General features: G+C 47.8%; 1 pseudogene; it reads right to left on the bottom strand.

The window, feature by feature from the left end:
- Positions 1-320: 320 nt before the first annotated feature.
- On the bottom strand, positions 321-22,214 carry LOC147978036 (uncharacterized; annotated as a pseudogene).
- Positions 22,215-23,917: the final 1,703 nt, after the last annotated feature.

Raw genomic sequence — 23,917 nt, 5'->3', positions numbered from 1 at the left:
CCAGAACCAAGTCATTCCATGGAATGGCATATTCGTCCCGGATGCGGAACCCGCTGGTACCTCCAAATCGGAGGAACCACACGGAACGGCTCGCGTCTTCCCTTCTCCCTAAGGCCTTATTCGGTTACACCCCTTCACAAGAGGATTGGAGGGGATTTGAGGAGGTTTTGACTTGTAGGGGATTAAATCCATTTCAATCCCTGCCAAACCCCCTCCAAATCCCTCCCAACCGAACACAGCCTAACTCTGCCCTCTCTCCCTCGACCATGCCCCAGCCTCGACCCTTCACTCATGTCTCACCGCCGGCACACTCCTGTCCCTCATGTCTCCCCGTTGAAAGGACGACCTGGTCGCTGCGGTGGGATCCTCGGGTCTGACCGGGAAGAGGCGGAGCAGCGGCGGGCGTCCGATCTGACAGGCAGAGCCATGGCGGCGGCGTCCGATCCGACAAGCGGAGCAGCGGCCGCGGCGGCCGATCTGGGAGGTAGAGCAGCGCACGCGACTCCCACTACCTCCTGCTCCGCTCGGCCTCCTGGCACCGCCTCCACGTGGGCACCATCGTCCATCAGCTCTGCTCGGCTTTCCCTGCCTCCTCGCACATGCTCTGCAATGCCCGTCCCTGGGCTACGTGCTACAGATGGGCAAGCAGCGGCAAGCAGTCACAGCAATTAGCGGCAGTAACGACCATTTTACTTGCTAGCTTCTCGTAATCACAGCAAGCTCTAATGGGGAAGATAATTATGTTCTGCCCCTTGCTAGCTTCCTTTTCCTAATGAATAGGTAGTATTTTCCTTGGCAATTATTTATTATGTGTCAAAAATATGAAGACTAGTGACAATTGTGCATATATATATATATATATATATATATATATATATATATATATATATATATGTGTGTGTGTGAGAAGAAACACCATTATTTTTATGCAAAAGGTGAGATGAACCAAAATGCATTCCATTCCACATCTCCAACCAAACACTAAAATGGAACCGTTCCATTTCACCTATTTGTCCAAACCAAACATAGAAACGGAACCAACGCATTCTAGTGGAATGGAACCATAACATTACATTCTACGTCCCCAACCAAACACACCCTAAGTATCCCACTAAGTCTAGGATTTCGTCCTTCCATTTAAACCAATATATAGCTTCCAGACTTGTGATGGTCTATATATAGACGAGCCACCTGGCTAGATCATCAGATGGCCATGGATATAGTCATGAGTATATTACCGCACTCTGCGTGCAATTTTGTTCTTGCTAGTCCTTGTGTGACCGTTGCACGAAATTCAACCATCAGATGCTGCATTTTGGCCTCGTATTATGCACTGGTCCTTCTGGCCAAGTCAGCGTGCAAGTTCTCAAGCCAACTAGTGGGCGATGGTATTTCCCTTCACCAGTCCCTACCTCCAACGGCATGCCTGGCACCGTGTAGCTGCCAAATACATACAGATGTGTTGTCCATGCCCTTTTTTAATAATAACCTATTGATTTGGCTGTTACCATCTCATTTCCACTGTTTGCAAGTCTCTTGTCGACATTCAAATATTCAAGACTGTTTCACAAGGAATAAACATCTTGATAGATATTTTTCATCTGTTTGTGTAAATTGTGACCTTTGAACTGAAAACATTATATTGTCCAACCCTTGCACCGAAAACATTATATGATCCAGTAATGGGAGTAACGACTGGTGCCCTCGTCCCTCCTATTGCCGTTTGCGTCCCATTGTGATTCATATTACCCTGACAAATTCTTGAAACTCACCGTTTTCAAAATCAATGGGCCTGCCTTTTCACAGTGCTATTTTCTCATCAACAAATAGGCTACGCCTTATCTCCACATCACTATGCTTGTCCAAACCAGCTGCTACTAGCGCCAATCACATTAATATTATTTTTACGGATATCCGTGGGAGAGAATTCCCACCTGAATACGTTAATAAAGAAGTTGCCGATAAATTCATGAGAGTTTCATGGTTGTGCTAATGTGTGAGAAGAGGTGGTTCCACCAAAACACCATGGCTACCTAAATTATGTTCTCTAAGCTTATGCGTTCATAGAGTGAAGTCCAATACAATGTATTCTGTTTATGAGGCAGTACTACTCGGACAACGCCACCGTGATTGAAGCAGAACAAGAACAGATGTATTTTCCAAAGGTCAGCATTTGAGTCCCTTCCTCGCTGGAGATATTCAAGCTATCCTGGCCAAGGTGCTACGTCGAGGCATCGTGAAGAGCGGCGTGCTTAGGCGCAGTGTTGCCTCGCTGCAGGTGAGCTCACCGTCAGCATGTACGGCATCATGTTGGTATGTATGCATTATCCCACAACTCTTTGTTTTCCTCCACTATCCCACAGACCTCTCTATCCGCTCAAAAATCCCACAGACCTCTCTCCAACTATCTGCTGGGACTACACCTCACATCTCTTACACTATAGACTAGCTACACTGTTTCCTGGCTCACTACCTTCTCTCGCTACCTCTTACTAGCAAGCCTGATTACATGTATAGGCTTCTGTTAGCCTCTCAAGTCTGAACTAAGCTCACGCCTCTCACACAACTCCTGGGATCACTCCACGACTATATATATGACCCAACCAAATCACTTGGCTAGTTGGCTGGCTACTCACACGATCCTGCACACATGACCCAACCAAACCAACCACTTTTGTGCTGACCGGCTCACTCAATCCACACTCCAGGACTGCTGCCTATCACCTACGACTCAACCAAACCAGCTACAGTACATGCTAACAACTTTTGACAAAAAATAGGAAATATTTTACTACTTTGATGAATGTATTTTGTATTTTCAACAGTTCACACACGTCCACGGGTACTCTTAAGCATACATGAACACCTAAGAAACAATCTGAATTTTGGTGGATTTGTTGTACTACAATACCACTCTACCCTGTATCTAAACCTTTCAGTTTGCGTCAAGGTTCGTGCTATCCTTATCTAGAAATTTCTCTTTTTTGTTTCTTTCAATCAAGACAACATTTGACCTTGAAACTTTGCAGTTCAACTATACACAAGTGCCACTCATTATAATAAAATGTTTCCAATTTTTTTGATGAAGCATAAGTTTGTCAAATTTCAAATTCTGAATTAGTTGTATCATTTTTAAACATTTATATTGCGCCAAAGGATCTGAACTGGTCAGACCCTTGTACATCACCAGGCTGCCCTTTTTTATATTGCGCCAAAACATCCGAAATTATTTCTGCACATGGTAGTACTTGTGTGTTGTTGATCTGCGAAGTTTCAAGATCAAATGTTCTTTTATTGGGGAGAAACAAAGAAAATCGAAATACAATTGCATGAACTTTGATGCAAAAATGGAAGGCGGTGATAGAGGGTAAATGATGATAATATTGTTAGTACTTTCCATAAATTCCCTGAATTGCATACCAGAGTACTATCGGTCAAATGCTGGTCTTGTCAAAAAGAATACGCCTTACATTTTAAAACAGAGAGGGAGTAGCAAGAATGAGATGATTTTGCCTATACTGTTTATGTAGCAGTACTACTTAAATGCCACAGTGACGCAGACGGACAGCTGGGGTAATTTCCAATGACTTAAATGCCACATTGATGTAGACAAACGGAGGCGGCAGGCGAGGTGAGCGGCGGATTGTACAACACCATGTGGGTACCTCTGGACTGTCTTTACAATTAAGCCGTTCGTAACTTCAAATGCAGATTTTGAACCACGAAGAAAGAGATGATGAGACTGGACCAAGGATTCACTTGTAGATCGTTAGCTTGAAGTTTAGTGTTACTACTGCACAAAAGCAAACTGTTAATATCTTGGTGTTTGTTTTCCTCCACTATCACACAACACATACGTACCAAGGGAGACACGCTCAGGGATTTGCTTTAGCCCAGAGGCATTTCTCCTTGGTGGCACTAGGACTAGTACATTATTTCCTGCCCTCACAGCCTTCTTCTCTGCTCTTTACTTCTCTTATATAGCAAACTTGGTTGCATGCATATGCTTTAGACTCAGCTAAACTCACGCTTCATACACCAGTCCTGGAATCACTTCAATAACACATGACTCAACCAAATCAGTTGGGTGGCTACTCACATGATCCTACATGCATTGGTGTCTACCTACGGCTCAACCAAATCGGACAGCTACATACAAACACTTCTATCTGAGTCATGTCTATCAACATAAACGCATCTTTTTTTTTGATAAAGAACATAAACGCATCTAACGTTTTTTTATCTTTCTACACTGTTCCTTTAGTTCTGTACTGCAGTTGCTCACATACAGCTCCTGCAGGGAAGCCGGCAGGCCCATTTCTGGCAATGATAGAATTCCTGGACAAGCCTTGATAGATAGTTTCTTGACGGAAGAAAGACGATGCAGTTCCTTAGGCAGCGATATGAGATCAGAGCAGTAGCAAAAATCAAGAATATGAAGAGATGTAAGGTGACAAATTACTTTGTCTTGTTCTTCTGTGAACGATCTCACATTCTTCGCCTGCAGAGAATGAGTGATTGAGAAATCATTGTATACCCTACAAGTTCACCAATGCAACTATACTGAGTTATTATTACCATGAAAAACACCACATGTTGGAGAGAGGGGAGGCTCTTGCAAATTGCTGTGCTAAAGAATGAAGCGTTATCAATCTCAAGCTTCTCTAGATGCAGTAAAAAGTACAGATCCTTGTTCTGCCCATCTGGAGATGAAGGGCCGCAAGGTATAGCCAAACTGGGACATTCAAAAATCCGCATGTGCTTGATACTGCAGAGAGACCCCATGCTGTCCAGAGCAGATAACCTAGCACATTTCTCAATAATAAATGTTTCTAAAGATGTGCAAGAATGGAGAATAATAGATGTCAGCCCTGGACTCCGTGATATTGCCAAGGTGGACAATGAGGTGAGATTAGAAAGGATGAAAGACAGCAACCTGTTATCCATGTGAGTAACCATAAGGTCTTGTATCGATGGTGGTAGGAGGGACCAGCTATCACTGGATTCTTTTTCTGTCCATATAGAGAAAAAATGTGGGCACCCTGTTATGTGTAGTGTTTTGAGTGAGATAAATCCAAGAAAGCCTTCATTGCACAGAAGAACCAGATCTGGGAAGTCTTGTATGCACAAATACTCAAGCCGATTTAAGAGGTCAAGTGGGATATGCAACAAGCCATCAATTGTCCAGTAGTGGTTGTAAGATGTTGAGGAGCTGAAATTCCCAGTAATCAGATCACCAACTGCCAAGGATGCTATTTTTGGACAGCTTCCAATAGTCAAGAAATAAAGGAAGGGCAATTGCAACAGCAAGTCAGATAACTGCTTCCCATTTATACCACATTCTTGGATTACAAGCTTCTTGAGCAAAGATGGGACTCCTTGATTATACGAATAAGCAGGCAAGAAAAACTTTGGGCAATCCATAATTACCAGCATCTCTAAGCAGAGAAGTCGGCTGAAATTTTCTCAGGGCAAATATGCTAGATCTAGGAAGCTTGCAATTGTTAATTTCACAAGCCCACTAAGCCTGCAGTAAGTCAAAATTGATGTTAATATCTCATCCAAGGTTCTCACACTAGCACTCCCTTTGATATGTAATGCTCGCACAAATAATCTGATGTCAGGAAATGATCCTACTCCCTCAATAGACATTATGGATAGAGATTTCATCTCACCAAACTGGGGTTAGTCAACCAGCTGAGGACAGTTGTAAATGTTAACACGACGGAGACAACAAAATGAGTGAAAGCCTTTGTCACTGGAAGAACATTGAGGTAATGCAAATAACCTTAGTTTAGGGCAATCTCTTATTGTAAGTTCTTCTAGACATGGAAAAATGACATGCTTTTCAGACTCAGTCCAATCGTCACAGTACATAACTGGTACTTCTGTTGAAGCAGACAACTGTATCAAATGTAGTGTTTTAAGTAGTGGAAATTGCCCAAGTGGCGGAAGTATCTCCCATTTTGTGCAATTCTCCAGATAGATGGACTCTAAGCTGGTGAGTGGAAAATTGGAGCTCAACCATGTCGGGGAACAAATACCTCCATAACTAGTTATATGAAGGCGCTTGAGCCCAAAACTTGGATGAAGACCCTCAAGCACCTGTGCCTCAGTAATAGAACTCACACCAAACCGATTCTTACACCATGAAAGCAACATATCATGGATGTATATCTTGTCCCTTAATCCAGCATTCTTAGACTCCTCTCTACTACCCAAATTCTCCAGATTGTAAATTGCAAGAGATCCTCCCAATTCTTTTAACCCATTCAACTGTTCAATCTGAAAGTCTTCAGTCTCTCCCACTCGGAATTCCTTCAATTCTTGGAGGAACTTTAGCCTTCCAGCTCCAGCAATCTTTGCATGCAATTCGCCTCGAGCAACAAAATGCCTCAAGTTCAAAAGATTGTTCATGCCATGTGGTAAAGCAGAAAGATCCATGCAATACTCTACATCAAGAACCTGGAGATGATAAAGTCGACATATAACCTCTGGCAAGGGTCCACCTAGTCCACTTGATATTAGTTCAAGATAGCGAAGATGGATCAATTTGCCAAAGTCACTAAGAAGAGTGTCTATGCTGGAAGTTAGTACGGATAACCTCAAAACGCGAAGATGCTGCACCTCTTTGAATACCTTGCAAAAAGTTTCAGAAAATCCTTCATCATACTTTCCAAATAACATTAATGTGCTCAACGTTTTGGTCTGCACTTTTCCACCAATGTAAGCCAGCTTTCTCTGAAAGTTATCATTGGGAGAATAATGCCGGGCACTTGTGTTCCACTTATAAGCAGATCTTGTATTGATAGATAGGTGTCGAATAGTTGGGTGACATGTTCCACTACTTGAATCAAAATTTTCCAACATATGACATTCGTCTAAAGAAACTATATGGGCCAGGTCATGAATCAGATCATGCATACAATAGTATGTGCTTCTTTGAAAAAAACCTCGGTCCACTAAATCATTCAAGTAATGATAACCAGTCTCCTCCATTCTCTTACTTCCAGAAGGAACAAAACCTTGTGATATCGAAATGCGAACCAATTCCATCCCATCAAACATGTGACCTTTAGGAAATAGTGCACAATAAGAAAAACACCTTTGGAGATGGAAAGGCAAGTGTGTGAAACTAAGTTTCAATGCAGGGATGATATCATCCGGCCCTTGCTGCAGTTTCCATTCATCACTTAGCAAAACTGACATCCAGTGCCCACCATCAAGGTTTCTTTTCAACAGTGCACCAACACTTTTTGCAGCTAAGGGCTAACCCTTCAACTTGTTGGCTATCCGCTGTCCAATAACCTGTAAACCTGGATGTCCTTCATATTACTCATCACCAAATGCACATGACTTGAACATAGGCCAAAAGCCATAATCTTTCAAGCTATCCAAATGTTGGGGCTGGAAAGCAACAATGCGCTGCACAAATTCACCGACACGGTAAATATGCACACTACAAAGCCCCCTTCACTTGTGATGAACTTTGAGGACAGCTTCAACCAACAAGTAAGCAGCGGAATAAGACAAACAACATGCACATGTGACACGGGATTTAACGTGAAAAAACCTCATCAACTTGAGGGGTAAAAAACCACGGCTGTGGACCGACCGGTCCATGCAACTTCACTATGAGAATGATGAGTACAAAGTATGCTCTAGAACCTCTAGAGAGATTTACAACACACTCTCCACGTTGCCAACCGGCAACAGCAACAACAACCACAAGAAGCAAGATTTCAGCAAAGCAGAGTTTACACAGCTTCTGTACCCTTCAGTATTTTGCGAACTGCTCTTAAACCGCTGAACCAAACAGCACCAAATTTGGCAGACAAGTAGACACATGAGTTCTTGACATCCCCACCAAATTTCAGCTTAATCGGACATCATTTGCCTACCCAAACTGTTCGTCTCCAAACCTACTCTGTTCTGAAACTGCAGCAGTAAGAGCTGACAAAACCACTCTCAAATCAGATGCTCCACTAACCCAATCCTCAAACCAGCTAACCAGATCGAGGTACTCAAAGTAAGGAACGAGCTTACCAAGTTTGTGGTCGATCCAAGAACGTTTGAGCCTCCAATCAACAGCTTGAACACTGTCTAGTCAGATGCAGTAAATATGGACAGAACCTCTGCTTCTTCTTCTTCCTCTCTCTCAGGTTGTGGTTTCTCTTGTGTGTACTCTCTCGCACTCTCATGAATGGCAGCCACCACCAGCAAGGGGTGGGGTGGCCAGGGTTTTCTCCTTACTTCACTTCCCTTGGAAGCACTCTCAACCGTTGGATGCAACGAGGATCAACGACTCACATGTGTTGGACTTATGTGGGCTGATGTTGGGCTGCCAACACACCTCCATGTGGAGGGACTTAGCCCAACAAACTCCCCCTCTCGACATCATGTAGGGTATCACTGCCTTTCGGCAGCCATGCCAGCGAGCCGGCGGCATACTTCAAGTTTCTTCTTTGTCACCACTTTAGTCAACATATCAGTCCCATTGTCATCAGTGTGAACCTTCTCAAGTTGCATTTTCTTGAAATACAACACATCTCGAATCCAATGATAATGGACCTCTATATGCGTAGACCTTGAATGAAAGCTTGCATTCTTACTTAAGTGGATAGCACTTTGGTTGTCACAAAGCAACACATATTTGTCTTGCTTAAAACCAAGCTCACAAGCCAACCGTTTCAGCCACAATAGCTCTTTGCTCGCCTCTGTTACTGCAATGAATTCAGCTTCAGTTGTATTCAGTGCCACACATTTTTGCAGCCTCTTTGCCATGACACCGCTCCCCCTGCATAGGTAACCAAGTAACTGAAGTAGACTTCCTTCTGTCAACATCTCCAGCCATGTCAGAATCTGAAAAGGCAACCAGCTTGGCTTCACCACCGCCAGCAAAGTTTTAGATTTGTGCTGCCCCGGAGATATATCAAAATCCACTTCACGGCTTCTCAATGAGGTCTTACTGGATTGGACATAAATCTGCTTAAAGTACTAACCGCATGAGCAATGTCAGGCCTTGTACATACCATAGCATACATCAAACTCCCAACCGCTGAAGCATAAGGAACATGATGCATTTCCTTTTTCTTCTCATCAGTGGTAGGACATTGCTTTCTGCTCAACTTGAAATGGGCTGCTAGTGGACAACTCACAACTTTAGCATTTTCCATCCTGAACTTCTGAAGTACCTTCTCAATATACTTCTCTTGAGACAAGTACAACTTGTTGCAATTTCTGTCTCGCTCAATTCTCATCCCGAGAATGTTCTTTGCTGGACCTAAGTCTTTCATAGCAAGACATTTGCTCAACTCCTTTTCAACTTAGCAATCCTAGAGATATTCTTGCTAACAATCAGGATATCATCAACATAGAGCAATAATATGATGAAATCATCACCTGAGAACCTTTGAATAAACATACAATGGTCTGAGCTACACTTCTTGTAGCCTTGCTCCCCCATGACACTTTCAAACTTCATGTACCATTGACTTGGTGCTTGTTTCAGGCCATAGAGACTTTTCTTCAGCTTGCACACATAGTCTTCTTTGCCTTTCACAAGAAACCCCTTAGGTTGCTCCATGTATATTTCTTGCTCCAACTCACCATGAAGGAATGCAGTCTTCACATCTATTTGCTCAACCTCCAAGTTGAGACTTGCTGCCATGCCAAGGATTACTCTTATGGATATCATCTTCACAACCGGAAAAAAGATCTCATCATAGTCAATGCCGTTTCTCTGGCCGAATCCTTTTACAACTAGCCTAGCCTTGTACCTTGGATGTGATGTGTGCTCTTCTTGCTTGATTCTGTAGATCCACTTGTTCTTCAAAATTTTCTTGCCCTTGGGCAACTTCACCAACTCATAAGTATGATTCTTATGCAAGGAATCCATCTCTTCTTGCATAGCATTTTTCCACTCCTTCTTGTGCTCATCTTCCATTGCATCTGCAAAGCATTCAGGTTCTGAACCATCAGATAATAACACCACGTATTGATCTGAGGGTTACCTGCTACAAGGAATTCGACCCCTGTTGGATCTTCTGAGTGGAGCAGTTGGTTGACTTTCTGGTGCTGGTGCTTCCCGCTGATCCGGATCATCAACTTCAGCATCATACTCTTGTTGCTACTGCTGGGGAGCATCTTCTTCACCTGCACCACCATGTACATCATCTTGTACATCTTCTGCATCTGCTTCAACTTGCACGGGAGCTGGAGCTGCAGGAACTGGGTCAGAATCAATCATGTCTTGCTGCTGCTGAGGAGGAACCTGCCCCTTTGTCTTCACAATATCCTCAATTGTTTGGTCTTCAACAAACACAACATCATGGCTTCTCACAACTTTCCTTGCTATAGGGTCAAACAGCTTGTAGCTAAACTCATCACCACCATAGCCAAGAAAGATACACTGTCGTGTCTTCGAATCAAGCTTTGACCTTTCATCTTGAGGAATATAAACAAAGGCCTTGCACCCAAAAATCTTCAGGTGGTCATATGAGACGTCCTTGTCACACCATACCCTGTTAGGAACATCTCCCTGCAAAGGATAACTTGGTGAGAGATTAATAATATAAACTGCAGTCATCAAAGCCTCACCCCAAAACTGTTTGCGTAGCTTTGCACTTGACAACAAGCATCTAACTCTCTCCACAATTGTCCTGTTCATCCTCTCAGCAAGACCATTCAGTTGTGGTGTCTTCGAGGGACTAAATTGATGCCTAATACCTTGCTACTTGCAATATGCATTAAATGGCCCAATATACTCTCCTCCATTATCAGTGCGAATGCACTTGATCTTCTTCTCAGTTTCTCTCTCAACCGAGGCTTGGAATTGCTTGAATAGACCTAGTACTTGATCTTTGGTCCTCAAAGTGAAGGCCCAAACTTTCCTGGAAAAGTCATCAATAAAAGTCACAAAGTACTTAGCACCACCAAGAGATCTTACCGACATTTTGCAAACATCGGAATGTATCAAGTCCAGCTTCTCGGGCTTCTTGTGAGGATGTAACCCCCGGATAATTAGGCTAAAGTAAAACTCTCCTGATGATGCCATGTCATCTATGTTACTGTTGCTAATCATGTGGTAGTTCCAAAAACATTGCAAATTCAAAAATGAATTAGTGATGAATGCCCAACGTTTTCAAAAGCCAAAACAAAATTGTTCGGTGGGTGCCAAATATTGCGCTGGTAATTATTGTGTAGAGGACACAATTTTACAAAATCCCTAAATTCCCTAAACTAAATAAAACAGAAAATGAAAATAAATAAAAGAAAGAAATTACAAAAACAAAAAAGGGGGGAAGCCCCCCTGGACCAAGCGGCCTAGCTCACACCGGCCGGCCCACCTGGCCCAGCTGGCCACACCCGGCCCGCCTCCCTCTGCCGCGTCCCCTTCCCCTGTTCCCCCGACCCGGGTCGGAATAGGGCGCGTCCCCGCCGAACCCCCCTCGCCGGTGACGGGGCGAGGATAAGGCCGCCACGCCCCCGTCTCCTCGATCCCGCCTCTCACGCGCCCCCACTCTCGCCTCGGTTCCTGCGCCTTCCCCCCTCAGATCCACCGCGCCTCTCCCCCTCATTCGCCTCCGCATCCGAGCGCCACCGATGCCATGGCTCCGGCCTAGCCACGGCCACCGAGCCCACCTCGCCGCCCCACGGTGTCTCCAAGGGCCGCCGTCGTCCGCTGCTTCGACTGGTGCAACCCGTTGGAGACCAGAGCCACCGCAATGCCCCGATGCCGCCGTCTTCCTCCTCTGCTCCGACGAGACGTGTCGCCGCTCTTCACCAACTCCGGCGATGCCCCTGCAGCTACTAAACCCCCAAGGGCCACCGTGTGTGCCGCTCGGTGAGCCCCCGCTTCCTCCCCTCTCTTTCCCGAGAATTTCCGCCACTGCAGCTCCTTCCCCACCTCGTGCCCGAACGCGGCTCCGCCCGAGCTCGTCGTCGGCGTGGCTCCGGCGACCAAGTGGTCACGAGCCCGTGCGCAACGTGTTCCCCGCAATGCGTAGGACCTCCCACCTCCTTTAATTCTCCCGTCTGCACCCTACTGCCGTCGTTCGCCACTCACCCGACTGTGCAGCCGCCTGCGCGCGTCGCCGGCGCCCTTACGGTGACCAAATGGTCACGGGGCCGATCCCTATGTGCTCAGCGCATCACGCAGCTCCCCCCTAGCCTTCCTGTTAGCCCCGAAGCGCGCTGCGTCGCCGTCTTCGTCTCACGCCCGAACCACCTCACCGCCGATGAGCTCGCCGTGCTCGATTCCAGCCACCACTGCCCGCGTAACCACCACCAACCGACGCGTCGTTGTCTCGCCGTTCTAACGCGCCCGGCCGCGCTCGTTTTGGTGCCCTGTAGACGAAACCCGACGCTCGCCCGAGCCGCGTCCCCGCGTTTTGCCTCGCCGGTGCCGTCCGCTGACGTGGCTAGGCGGGCCGCACCCCCTGGGTCGCTGCCTATGGACCTGGGGGCCCCAACTGGCCACGTTGACCGAAGTCAACTTCGCTGACGTGGCAGCTACTTCCACTGACATGCGGGCCCCATGCCATAAAACAAATAAAAACAAATTTATAAACTGCTAATTAATTAAGTTAATTAACTGAAACCTAATTAGACACTGACTGCTAGGACCCACCCACTAATTAACCTATTTAGTTAGTCTAAACCCCCTATTATTGCCCACTGACAATGACATGTGGGTCCCACTGGACCCACCTGTCTGGTTTGACTGGTCACCCGACTAGTTGACCTGCTGACATCACTCTGATGTCATGCCTGTGTCATCATTCACTGTTTTGGATAATGTTAGAATTAAATAACTAATTAAAATCAGAAAATGATTTAAATCTTTAGAAAATCATATCTTTTAACCCGTAACTCGGATGAAAATACTTTCTACATGAAAGTAACTCAGAACGACGAGACGAACCCGGATACGCAACCCGTTCGTCCGCCACGAATCCCTAGCATACCGAACACGCAACTTTCCCCCTCCGGTTCATCTGTCCGAAAACGCGAAACACTAGGAATACTTTCCCGGATGTTTTCCCCTTCACCGGTACCACCTCGTACTGCGTTAGGGCACAACTAGCATCACGCTTTGTCATGTCATGCATCGTCATGAATTTGTTTGCATTATATTTATTGTTTCTTCCCCCTCTTCTCTCGCTAGACATCGAGACCGACGTCGCTGCTACCCAGTACGACTACGGTGTTGACGACCCCTCTCTCTTGCCAGAGCATCCAGGCAAGCCCCCCGCCCCCCTTGATCACCAGATATCGCCTACTCTACTCTCTGCTTGCATTAGAGTAGTGTAGCATGTTACTGCTATCCGTTAGTCCTATCCTGATGCATAGCCTGTCATTGTTGCTACAACTATTGTTACCTTTACCTGCAATCCTAATGCTTAGTATAGGATGCTAGTTTATCATCAGTGGCCCTTCATTCTTGTCCGTCTGCCATGCTATACTATCGGGCTGTGATCACTCGGGAGGTGATCACGGGTATATACTATATACTTTATATATGATATTTGTGGTGACTAAAGACGGGTCGGCTCGTAGGAGTACAAGCGAGTGATTCACGGATTGGGTCCGAAAGGACGTTTGTCCCGACGGCCCTCTGAGTGGATCTTTGTGGCGAAGCGACAGGGTAGGTTGAGACCACCTAGGAGAGAGGTGGGCCTGGCCCTGGTCGGCGTTCGCGGTTATTTCAAAATAACACGTTTAACGAGATCTTGGTATTTGATCTGAGTCTGGCTACTGGCCTATACGCACTAACCATCTACGCGGGGACAGTTATGGGCACTCGACGTCGTGATATCAGCCGAAGCCTTTGTGACGTCAGCAACTGAGCGGCGCGCGCCGAATTGGACTGGAACGCCTGCTAGGCTAGGTCTGCTTCCGGCCGCCCATGCAACATGCAGGTGTGCTAAGGGCGATGGGCCCAGACCCCTGGGCGCTTAGGTTTAGACCGGCGTGCTGACCTCTCTGTTGGTCTAGGTGGGGCTGCGACATGTTGATCTTCCGCGGCCGGGCATGACCTCGAAAAGTGTGTCCGGCCAAATGGGATCAAGCGTGTTGGGTTATGTGGTGCACCCCTGCATGGAAGTTAATCTATTCGAATAGTCGTGATCTTCGGTAACAGGACGACTTGGAGTTGTACCTTGACCTTATGACAACTAGAACCGGATACTTAATAAAACACACCCTTCCAAGTGCCAGTTACAACCGGTGATCGCTCTCTCACAGGGCGACGAGGGGAGGATCATCGGTTAGGATTATGCTATGCGATGCTACTTGGTGAACTTACCATCTACTCTCGTCTCCTGCTGCAAGATGGAGGTGGCCAGAAGCGTAGTCTTCGATAGGACTAGCTATCCCCCTCTTATTCCGGCATTCTGCAGTTCAGTCCACATATGATACCCTTATTCCATTTGATACCAATGCATACATATGTAGTGTAGCTCCTTGCTTGCGAGTACTTTGGATCAGTACTCACGGTTGCTTTGCTCCCCCTTTTCCCCCTTTTCTATACTCGATTGCTGCGACCAGACGATGGAGCCCAGGAGCCAGACGCCACTGCCGATGACGACTACTACTACTCGGGAGGTGCCTACTACTACGTGGAGCCCGCTGACGGCGACCAGGAGTAGTTTAGGAGGATCCCAGGCAGGAGGCATGCGCCTCTTTCGATCTGTATCCCAGTTTGTGCTAGCCTTCTTAAGGCAAACTTGTTTAACTTATGTCTGTACTCAGATATTGTTGCTTCTGCTGACTCGTCTATGATCGAGCTCTTGTATTCGAGCCCTCGAGGCCCCTGGCTTGTAATATGATGCTTGTATGACTTATTTTATTTGTAGAGTTGTGTTGTGATATCTTCCCGTGAGTCCCTGATCTTGATCGTACATGTTTGCGTGTATGATTAGTATACGATTGAATCGGGGGCATCACAAGTTGGTATCAGAGCCGACTGCCTGTAGGAATCCCCCTTCCACACTCCTTGGCCGAAGTTGAGTCTAGACATTACAAAAAAATTTACTAACATGGCTGTGTGCCTTATGGGCCCACGTCGCTATCTGGGTGGTATTAGGATCTTTTACTCCTCGATCCTTAATCTGGGACTCTGAACTCTCTCTACTCGGGTTAAACAATTTTACTAACTTTAACATTAGGATCCTGTGACCACGTTCACCCCAAAGTTGGATAAGCCCTAGCTATTCATTATAGTAGTATATTGAATTATCCACACTATCAGTTGACTCCTTTGAAACATCTTTGTTTTTAGATGGAACCCACGAGACAGGTCGTGCGCCACACGACGGCCATTGGTGCCTCAGGATCACCTGCTGTGTTGGTTGAGATGATGACATATCTGGGTTATCGCTGGCACCCTGAGTACACCGTCTATGAGGAGTATCAGGACTTCAATCAGGAGCAGTACCGTGCCATCGTCCACCTCTACTCTTGGGAGTATGACTCTGCTACCGTGTTGCACACTGCTCATGGTGTTGGAGTGACTATCGACATGGCGGTCCACGATTCTGCTTATGCTGCTCTGACACATCTTCGTGGAGAGTATCAGGAGTTGGACACCTCCCCCTTCAGGCACATTGCTATCGCATCCGATGTTGGTGCGGAGGGTTACTACACTGCTGCCTACTCCACTGTCACCCGAGAGCCCTTCTACCATCAGAACCTGGTTCCGCATGCTGATGGGCTGGATCGAGCTAACCGAGCTCTTCGCCACGAGTTGTACACCACTTGTCAGCACCTTTACCGTGCTCTGACGATGTTGCACCCCTTTGTCAGATCTGGAGAGCTGCCGCGTTTTGCGATCTACCCAGCCAGGACCGTGATGACCCATGGTGTCGGTTGGCCAGAGGTGGGAGGCTACTCTCCCGCACTTGGTCCTCTTCTGCCACTTGAGCGTCGGGTTCTGCACCAGAGTACCCGCGGACCCCAGGTTGCCGACGTGGAGTTCCCGATGCCACACTACCAGCTTTCAGGCTACACCTACCTCCACAGTTCCTCCTGGGACTGATGTAGGCTTTCTTGTTAGTGTTAGATGCATTCGCCGCGAGCCTGCGTGCCGCCTATGATGTATTAGTCTATGTACTGATCTCTGTGTACCGAACTCTATGCATGATCTCTTTTGTAAGATATGCCGACTACTATGTAGTATCTATCGTGCTGCTTTCATTGTGCATGTTTCATCATGAATGATTCTTGTCTTTGCAAATTTCTCAATGCTGAACTACCACCTGTTATATATTAGCAGGATGGTTAGACCAGGTGGTCGTGGTCATGGTGGCAACTTTGCACCACCGCCTGAGTACATGGCTGGCATGATCCAATAACTTGAGATGAATCGCCAGTTCATGGAGAATATGATGGCTCAGTTTCCTCGCCCCAATATGAACCAGCAGCCAGCCCCAGTAACTCTGCAGGATTTCATGCGCCTGAACCCAACTGTGTACCGCAGCTCAACTCAGCCTCTGGATGCTGATGACTAGCTTCGTGACATCACCTATGAGATGGAGTCTGCTGTTGTAGCCCCTGCCAGCTATGTCACCTTTGCTTCCTTCTTCCTGAAGGGACCCGCAGCTCAATGGTGGGACAGCCACAGGCGTACTCTGCTAGTTCGAACAATCATCACCTGGCCAGAATTCCAAGCTGCCTTCCGTGCTCGCTTCATTCCTCAGGGAGTCATGGACCGTAAGAAGCGCGAGTTTCGCAACCTCACCCAAGGCAACAAGACTGTTGAAACTTATCAGCGGGAGTTTCTTGACTTGTCCCGCTATGCTGAAGAAGACATTGCAACTGATGCACGCAGACAGGAGAAGTTCCGTGATGGCCTTCAAGCTGACATCAAGCTCGCACTTCTAGTGCATGACTTTGCTGATTTCGCCACCCTGGTGAACAAGGCCATCAATGTTGAAACTGGTCTGTAGGAATACCAGAGCTCTCACAGGCGCAACCATGACACGGGCTCATCTTCGGGCCCGTCCTCGCAGAAGCGCAAGATATGGATTCCCAACAGCATGTACCAGCCGAATGCACCTGCCCCAAGGTAGACCTATGCTGCACCTCGTCTGCCTGCTCCTCCAACTAGGCAGCCAAGACTTCCAGCTCCACCACCACAAGCTCCTGTTCCCACTCCCAATAATGGGTTGTGCTTCAGGTGTGGACAACCAGGGCACCGTGCTAGGGAATGCAAACAGAACCAGAATCAACTGGCCCTTCCAGCAACTGGCCGTGGAAGCAACCAGCCACGCAGCAACAATGCCAAGTCTTATGATCGTGTTCATGCCAACTACGTTGATCTGAACGAAGCTCAAGACCAGCCTGCTACTCTGATGGGTACACTCCTCGTAAATTCAGTACCAGCATCCGTTTTATTTGATACAGGTGCATCACATTCATTCATGTCAGAAGATTTTGCATGCTTGCACGACATTAAATGTGAGGTCATGAATGCTTCACTATTAGTACACACCCTTGCGGGCCAATGTCGAACCTCCATGATTTGCAATGACGTCCCTGTAGAAATCGAAGGACTGGAATTCCTTGTCTCTCCCATCGTACTGAAGTCCTGTAGCATTGATCTCATTCTGGGAATGAATTGGTTAAAAGCGCATACTGCTTCTATAGTTTGCGCCACTAAGACCGTCCATCTGCTACACCCTTCAGATGAAATAGTTACTTACCAAGCTCATTTGGTGCAAAACGCCGAGGCACGGCTTTATGCCTTGAATGCGTTGAACGCTGCACCACTCGAGGGCATTGAAAACATTCCCGTCGTTTGTGAATTCCAAGATGTCTTCCCAGAAGAACTTCCAGGGATTCCCCCTGCTAGAGCTGTCGAATTCATCATCGACTTGAAACCCGGCACCACCCCTATAGCTAAACGACCCTACAAGATGCCGCCGCATGAACTCATTGAGCTTAAGGAGGAAATCGACAAATCTCTTGTCAAAGGTTTCATTCGCCCAAGTTGCTCTCCTTGGGGAGCACCTTCTCTCTTTGTTAAGAAGAAGGATGGGAAAAACCGATTAGTCCAAGACTACCGTCCTATAAACCAAGCTACCATTCAAAATAAATATCCTCTTCCTCGGATCAGTGATCTTTATGATCAACTGGCTGGCTCATCAGTGTTCTCCAAACTCGACTTGAGGTTGGGTTACCACCAGATCCGTGTTCGTGAAGAGGATATCCCAAAAACCGCCTTCGTGACTCGGTATGGATCATACGAGTACACCGTCATGTCATTCGGCTTAACGAATGCTCCCACCACCTTCTCTCGTCTGATGAACTATATATTCATGGATTACCTCGACAAGTTCGTCGTGGTTTATCTGGACGATATCCTTGTATTTTCCAAGAACGAAGAAGAACATGCTGAACATATTCGTCTTGTGCTAGAAAAGCTTCGAGAGCATCAACTGTATGCTAAGTATTCCAGTGTGAATTCTGGCTCCCCGAAGTAACCTATCTTGGGCATGTCATCTCCAAGGATGGTATTGCCGTCAACCCTAAACGAGTTCAGGCTATTCTCGATTGGACTCCTCCGAAGAATGTGAAGCAAGTCCGAAGTTTTCTCGGTCTCGCCAGCTATTGCCGTCGATTCGTCGAGAGCTTCTCCAAGATTGCCAGGCCCCTGACTAATCTGTTGCATAAGGGTGTCAAGTTTGACTGGACAGACAAGTGTCAGGAAAGTTTCTAGACGCTCAAGGACAAGTTGACTTCTGCCCCCGTGCTTGCTCCACCTGATACTAAGAAGGACTTCGTCATTTACTGTGACGCTTCCCGTCAAGGATTAGGATGTGTCCTAATGCAAGAGCGCAGAGTGATTGCTTATGACTCTCGTCAACTGCGCCCTCACGAAGAAAACTACCTAGTTCACGACCTCGAGCTTGCTGCTGTCATTCATGCACTGAAGCAGTGGCGACATTACCTTCTCGGTAAACATTGCGAAATCTTCACCGACCACCAAAGTCTGAAGTATCTGTTTACTCAGCCAGATCTGAACCTCCGTCAGCAGAGATGGATGGAGACTGTTGCATACTTTGACGTGGGTATATCCTATACCCCCGGCAAGGCTAATGTAATGGTTGATGCCTTGAGCCGCAAGTCTTACCGCAATTACCTCCAGGTTCACAAAGTTCAGCCCTCGCTTGTCAAAGAATTTAGAAAGCTGAACCTTCATATTGTTCCTCCTAGAGCACTCGCCCCCCCCTCCCCAGAGTTTCAGAAGATGAATCTTCGTGTTGTTACTAAGGGTTCTCTAAATACCCAGGCTGTCGTACCAGATCTCGTAGCTGGTATAAAGACTATTCAAGGTTGTGACTCTGAAGTCCACAAGATTGAACGTCATCTAGCAGAGGGAAAGCCCTCCTTCTTCTCTATCGCCGATGATGGCGCCTTGTACTTCAAAGGCCGCCTAGTAGTACCACGTTTGAGGAAAAACCTGGATCAGACTAAAGAGGTTATGGAAGAAGCTCATGATATGCCTTTGTCTATTCATCCTAGTAGTACAAAGATGTACCAAGACATCCGACAAAGATTCTGGTGGTCTAATATGAAGCAGGATATTGCTTGTTATGTTGTTGAGTGTGACGTTTGTCGCCGTATCAAAGCAGAGCATCAAAGGCCTGCTGGAACTCTGCAACCTATCTCTATTCCTGAATGGAAATGGGACCATGTTGAAATGGACTTCGTCACTGGATTTCCCAAATCGCAGAAAGGTAATGATGATATTCTTGTCGTCATTGACTGGCTTTCTAAAGTTGCACATTTTCTGGCGGTCAAAGAGACAATCACTGCTAGTCAGCTTGCTACTCTCTACATGGCCAGAATTGTTTCACTTCACGGTATTCCACTGGTTATCAGTTCAGACCGTGGTAGTTTATTCACTTCAAGATTTTAGGCAAGTTTCCAAGAAGCTATGGGAACTCATCTGTCATTCAGTACGACGTTTCATCCGCAGTCACAAGGGCAAGTTGAACGTGTCAACCAAGTTCTCGAAGACATGCTTCAAGCTTGTGTTATTTCCTTCGGCAAGAAATGGGAGGAATCTCTCCCGTATGCTGAGTTCTCTTATAATAATAGCTATCAAGCTAGTCTGAAGATGGCCCCCTTCGAAGTGTTATATGGACGAAAGTGCCGAACCCCTCTGAACTGGTCAAAAACTGGGGAACGTCCACTCTTTGGTCCGGATATTATCCAACATGCCGAAGAACAAGTTCGCATTATTCACGAGAATCTCAAGACTGCTCAGTCGCGTCAAAAGAGTAATTATGACCGTCATCATAAAGACTTGGTCTATCAACCTGGCGAAAAGGCCTATCTTCGAGTTACACCAATGAAGGGTGCTCACCACTTCGGGATCAAAGGAAAGCTAGCTCCCCGCTATATTGGTCCTTTCACTATTCTCGAGAGGCGTGGAAAAGTGGCATATCAACTAGAGCTTCCACTGAACCTTTCTTAGGTTCACGATGTGTTCCACGTGTCACAGCTCCGCCGATGCTTCAAGGACCCAATCCGAGCAGTGGATCATGAAGTGCTCGAATTGCAACAGGATCTCTCCTATAAAGAGCATCCGGTCCGCATTCTCGACCAAGCTGAACGCCGCACACGTCAGAAGGCGGTCAAGTTCCTCAAGGTCCAGTGGTCGAATCACTCTGAAGACGAAGCTACCTGGGAACGCGAGGATCGTCTTCGAGATGAATACCCCGCACTGTTTCCTTCTACCTCCTAAATCTCGGGACGAGATTTCTTGTAGTGGAGGAGAATTGTAACGCCCGGATAATTAGGCTACAGTAAAACTCTCCTCATGATGCCATGTCATCTATGTTATTGTTGCTAATCAGGTGGTAGTTCCAAAAACATTACAAATTCAAAAATGAATTAGTGACGAACACCCAACATTTTCAAAAGCCAAAACAAAATTGTTCGGTGGGTGCCAAATATTGCACTGGTAATTATGGTGTAGAGGACACAATTTTTAAAAATACCTAAATGCCCTAAACTAAATAAAACAGAAAAGGAAAATAAATAAAATAAAGAAATTACAAAAACAAAAAAAGGGGGAAGCCCCCCTGGACCAGGCGGCCCAGCTCACACCAGTCGGCCCACCTGGCCCAGCTGGCCACACTCGGCCCGCCTCCCTCTGTCGCGTCCCCTTCCCCTGTTCCCCCGACCCGGGTCGAAACAGGGCGCGTCCCCGCCGAACCTCCCTCGCCGGCGATGGGGCAAGGATAAGGCTGCCGCGCCCCCGCCTCCTCGATCCCGCCTCTCACTCGCCCCCACTCTCGCCTCGGTTCCTGCGCCTTCCCCCCTCAGATCCACCGCGCCTCTCCCCCTCGTTCCCCTCCGCATCCGAGCGCCACCGACGCCATGGCTCCGGCCTAGCCACGACCACCGAGCCCACCTCGCCACCCCACGGTGTCTCCAAGGGCCGCCGTCGTCCGCTGCTTCGACTGGTGCAACCCGTTGGAGACCGGAGCCACCGCAACGCCCCGACGCCGCCGTCTTCCTCCTCTGCTCCGACGAGACGTGTCGCCGCTCTTCACAACTCAGGCGACGCCCCTGCAGCTACTAAACCCCCAAGGGCCACCGTGTGTGCCGCTCGGTGAGCCCCCGCTTCCTCCCCTCTCTTTCCCGAGCATTTCCGCCACCATAGCTCCTTCCCCACCTCGTGCCCGAAAGCGGCTCAGCCCGAGCTCGTCGTCGGCGTGGCTCCGGCGACCAAGTGGTCACGAGCCCGTGCGCAACGTGTTCCCCGCAACGCGTAGGACCTCCCACCCCCTTTAATTCGCCCGTCTGCACCCTGCTGCCGCCGTTCGCCACACACCCGACTGTGCCGCCGCTTGCGCGCGTCGCCGGCGCCCTTCCGGTGACCAAATGGTCACGGGGCCGAGCCCTTTGTGCTCAGCGCGTCGCGCAGCTCCCCCCTAGCCTTCCCGTTAGCCCCGAAGCGTGCTGCGTCGCCGTCTTCGTCTCACGCCCGAACCACCTCACCGCCGATGAGCTCGCCGAGCTCGATTCCGGCCACCACTGCCCGCGTAACCACCACCAACCGACACGCCGTCGTCTTGCCGTTCTAATGCGCCCGACCGCGCTCGTTTTGGTGCCCCGTAGACGAAACCCGACGCTCGCCCGAGCCGCGTCGCCGCGTTTTGCCTCACCGGCGTCGTTCCGGCGCCGTCCGCCGTCATGGCTAGGCGGGCCCCACCCCCTGGGTCGCTGCCTGTGGACCTGGGGGCCCCAAATAGCCACATTGACCGAAGTCAACTTCGCTGACGTGGCAGCTACTGCCACTGACATGCGGGCCCCATGCCATAAAACAAATAAAAACAAATATATAAACTGCTAATTAATTAAGTTAATTAACTAAAACCTAATTAGACACTGACTGCTGGGGCCCACCCACTAATTAACCTATTTAGTTAGTCTAAACCCCCTATTATTGCCCACTGACAATGACATGTGGGTCCCACTGGACCCACCTGTCTGGTTTGACTGGTCACCCGACCAGTTGACCTGCTGACATCACTCTGATGTCATGCCTGCGTCATCATTCACTGTTTTGGATAATGTTAGAATTAAATAACTAATTAAAATCAGAAAATGATTTAGATCTTTAGAAAATCATATCTTTTAATCCGTAACTCGGATGAAAATACTTTCTACATGAATGTTGCTCAGAACGACGAGACAAACCCGGATACGCAACCCGTTCGTCCGCCATGCATTCCTAGCATACCGAACACGCAACTTTCTCCCTCTGGTTCATCTGTCCGAAAACGCGAAACACCGGGAATACTTTCCCGGATGTTTCCTCCCTTCACCGGTACCACCTTGTACCGCGTTAGGGCACACCTAGCGTCACGCTTTGTCATGTCATACATCGTCATGCATTTGTTTGCATTATATTTATTGTTTCTTCCCCCTCTTCTCTCGCTAGACATCGAGACCGACGCCGCTGCTACCCAGTACGACTATGGTGTTGACAACCCCTCTCTCTTGCCAGAGCAACCAGGCAAGCCCCCCCTTGATCACCAGATATCGCCTACTCTACTCTCTATACTGCTTGCATTAGAGTAGTGTAGCATGTTACTGCTATCCGTTACTCCTATCCTGATGCATAGCCTGTCATTGTTGCTACAACTGTTGTTACCTTTACCTGCAGTCCTAATGCTTAGTATAGGATGCTAGTTTATCATCAGTGGCCCTTCATTCCTGTCCGTCTGCCATGCTATACTATCGGGTCGTGATCACTCGAGAGGTGATCACGGGTATATACTATATACTTTATATATGATACTTGTGGTGACTAAAGACGGGTCGGCTTGTAGGAGTACCCGCGAGTGATTCACGGATTGGGTCCGAAAGGACGTTTGTCCCGACGGCCCTCTGACTGGATCTTTGTGGCAAAGCGACAGGGTAGGTTGAGACCACCTAGGAGAGAGGTGGGCCTGGCCCTGGTCGGCGTTCGCGGTTATTTCAAAATAACACGTTTAATGAGATCTTGGTATTTGATCTGAGTCTGGCTACTGGCCTATACGCACTAACCATCTACGCGGGGACAGTTATGGGCACTCGACGTCGTGGTATCAGCCGAAGCCTTCGTGACGTCAGCAACTGAGCGGCACGCGCCGAATTGGACTGGAACGCCTGCTAGGCTAGGTCTGCTTCCGGCCGCCCACGCAACGTGTAGGTGTGCTAAGGGCGATGGGCCCAGACCCCTGGGCGCTTAGGTTTAGACCGGCGTGCTGACCTCTCTATTGGTTTAGGTGGGGCTGCGACGTGTTGATCTTCCGCGGCCGGGCATGACCCCGAAAAGTGTGTCCGGCAAAATGGGATCAACCGTGTTGGGTTATGTGGTGCACCCCTGTAGGGAAGTTAATCTATTCGAATA

The sequence above is a fragment of the Triticum urartu genome, chromosome 3A (assembly GCF_056163025.1).
Source record: "Triticum urartu cultivar PI428250 chromosome 3A, HENAU_Tu73, whole genome shotgun sequence".
NCBI lineage: Eukaryota > Viridiplantae > Streptophyta > Magnoliopsida > Poales > Poaceae > Triticum > Triticum urartu.
This window is presented reverse-complemented; position numbering and strand designations above follow the sequence as displayed.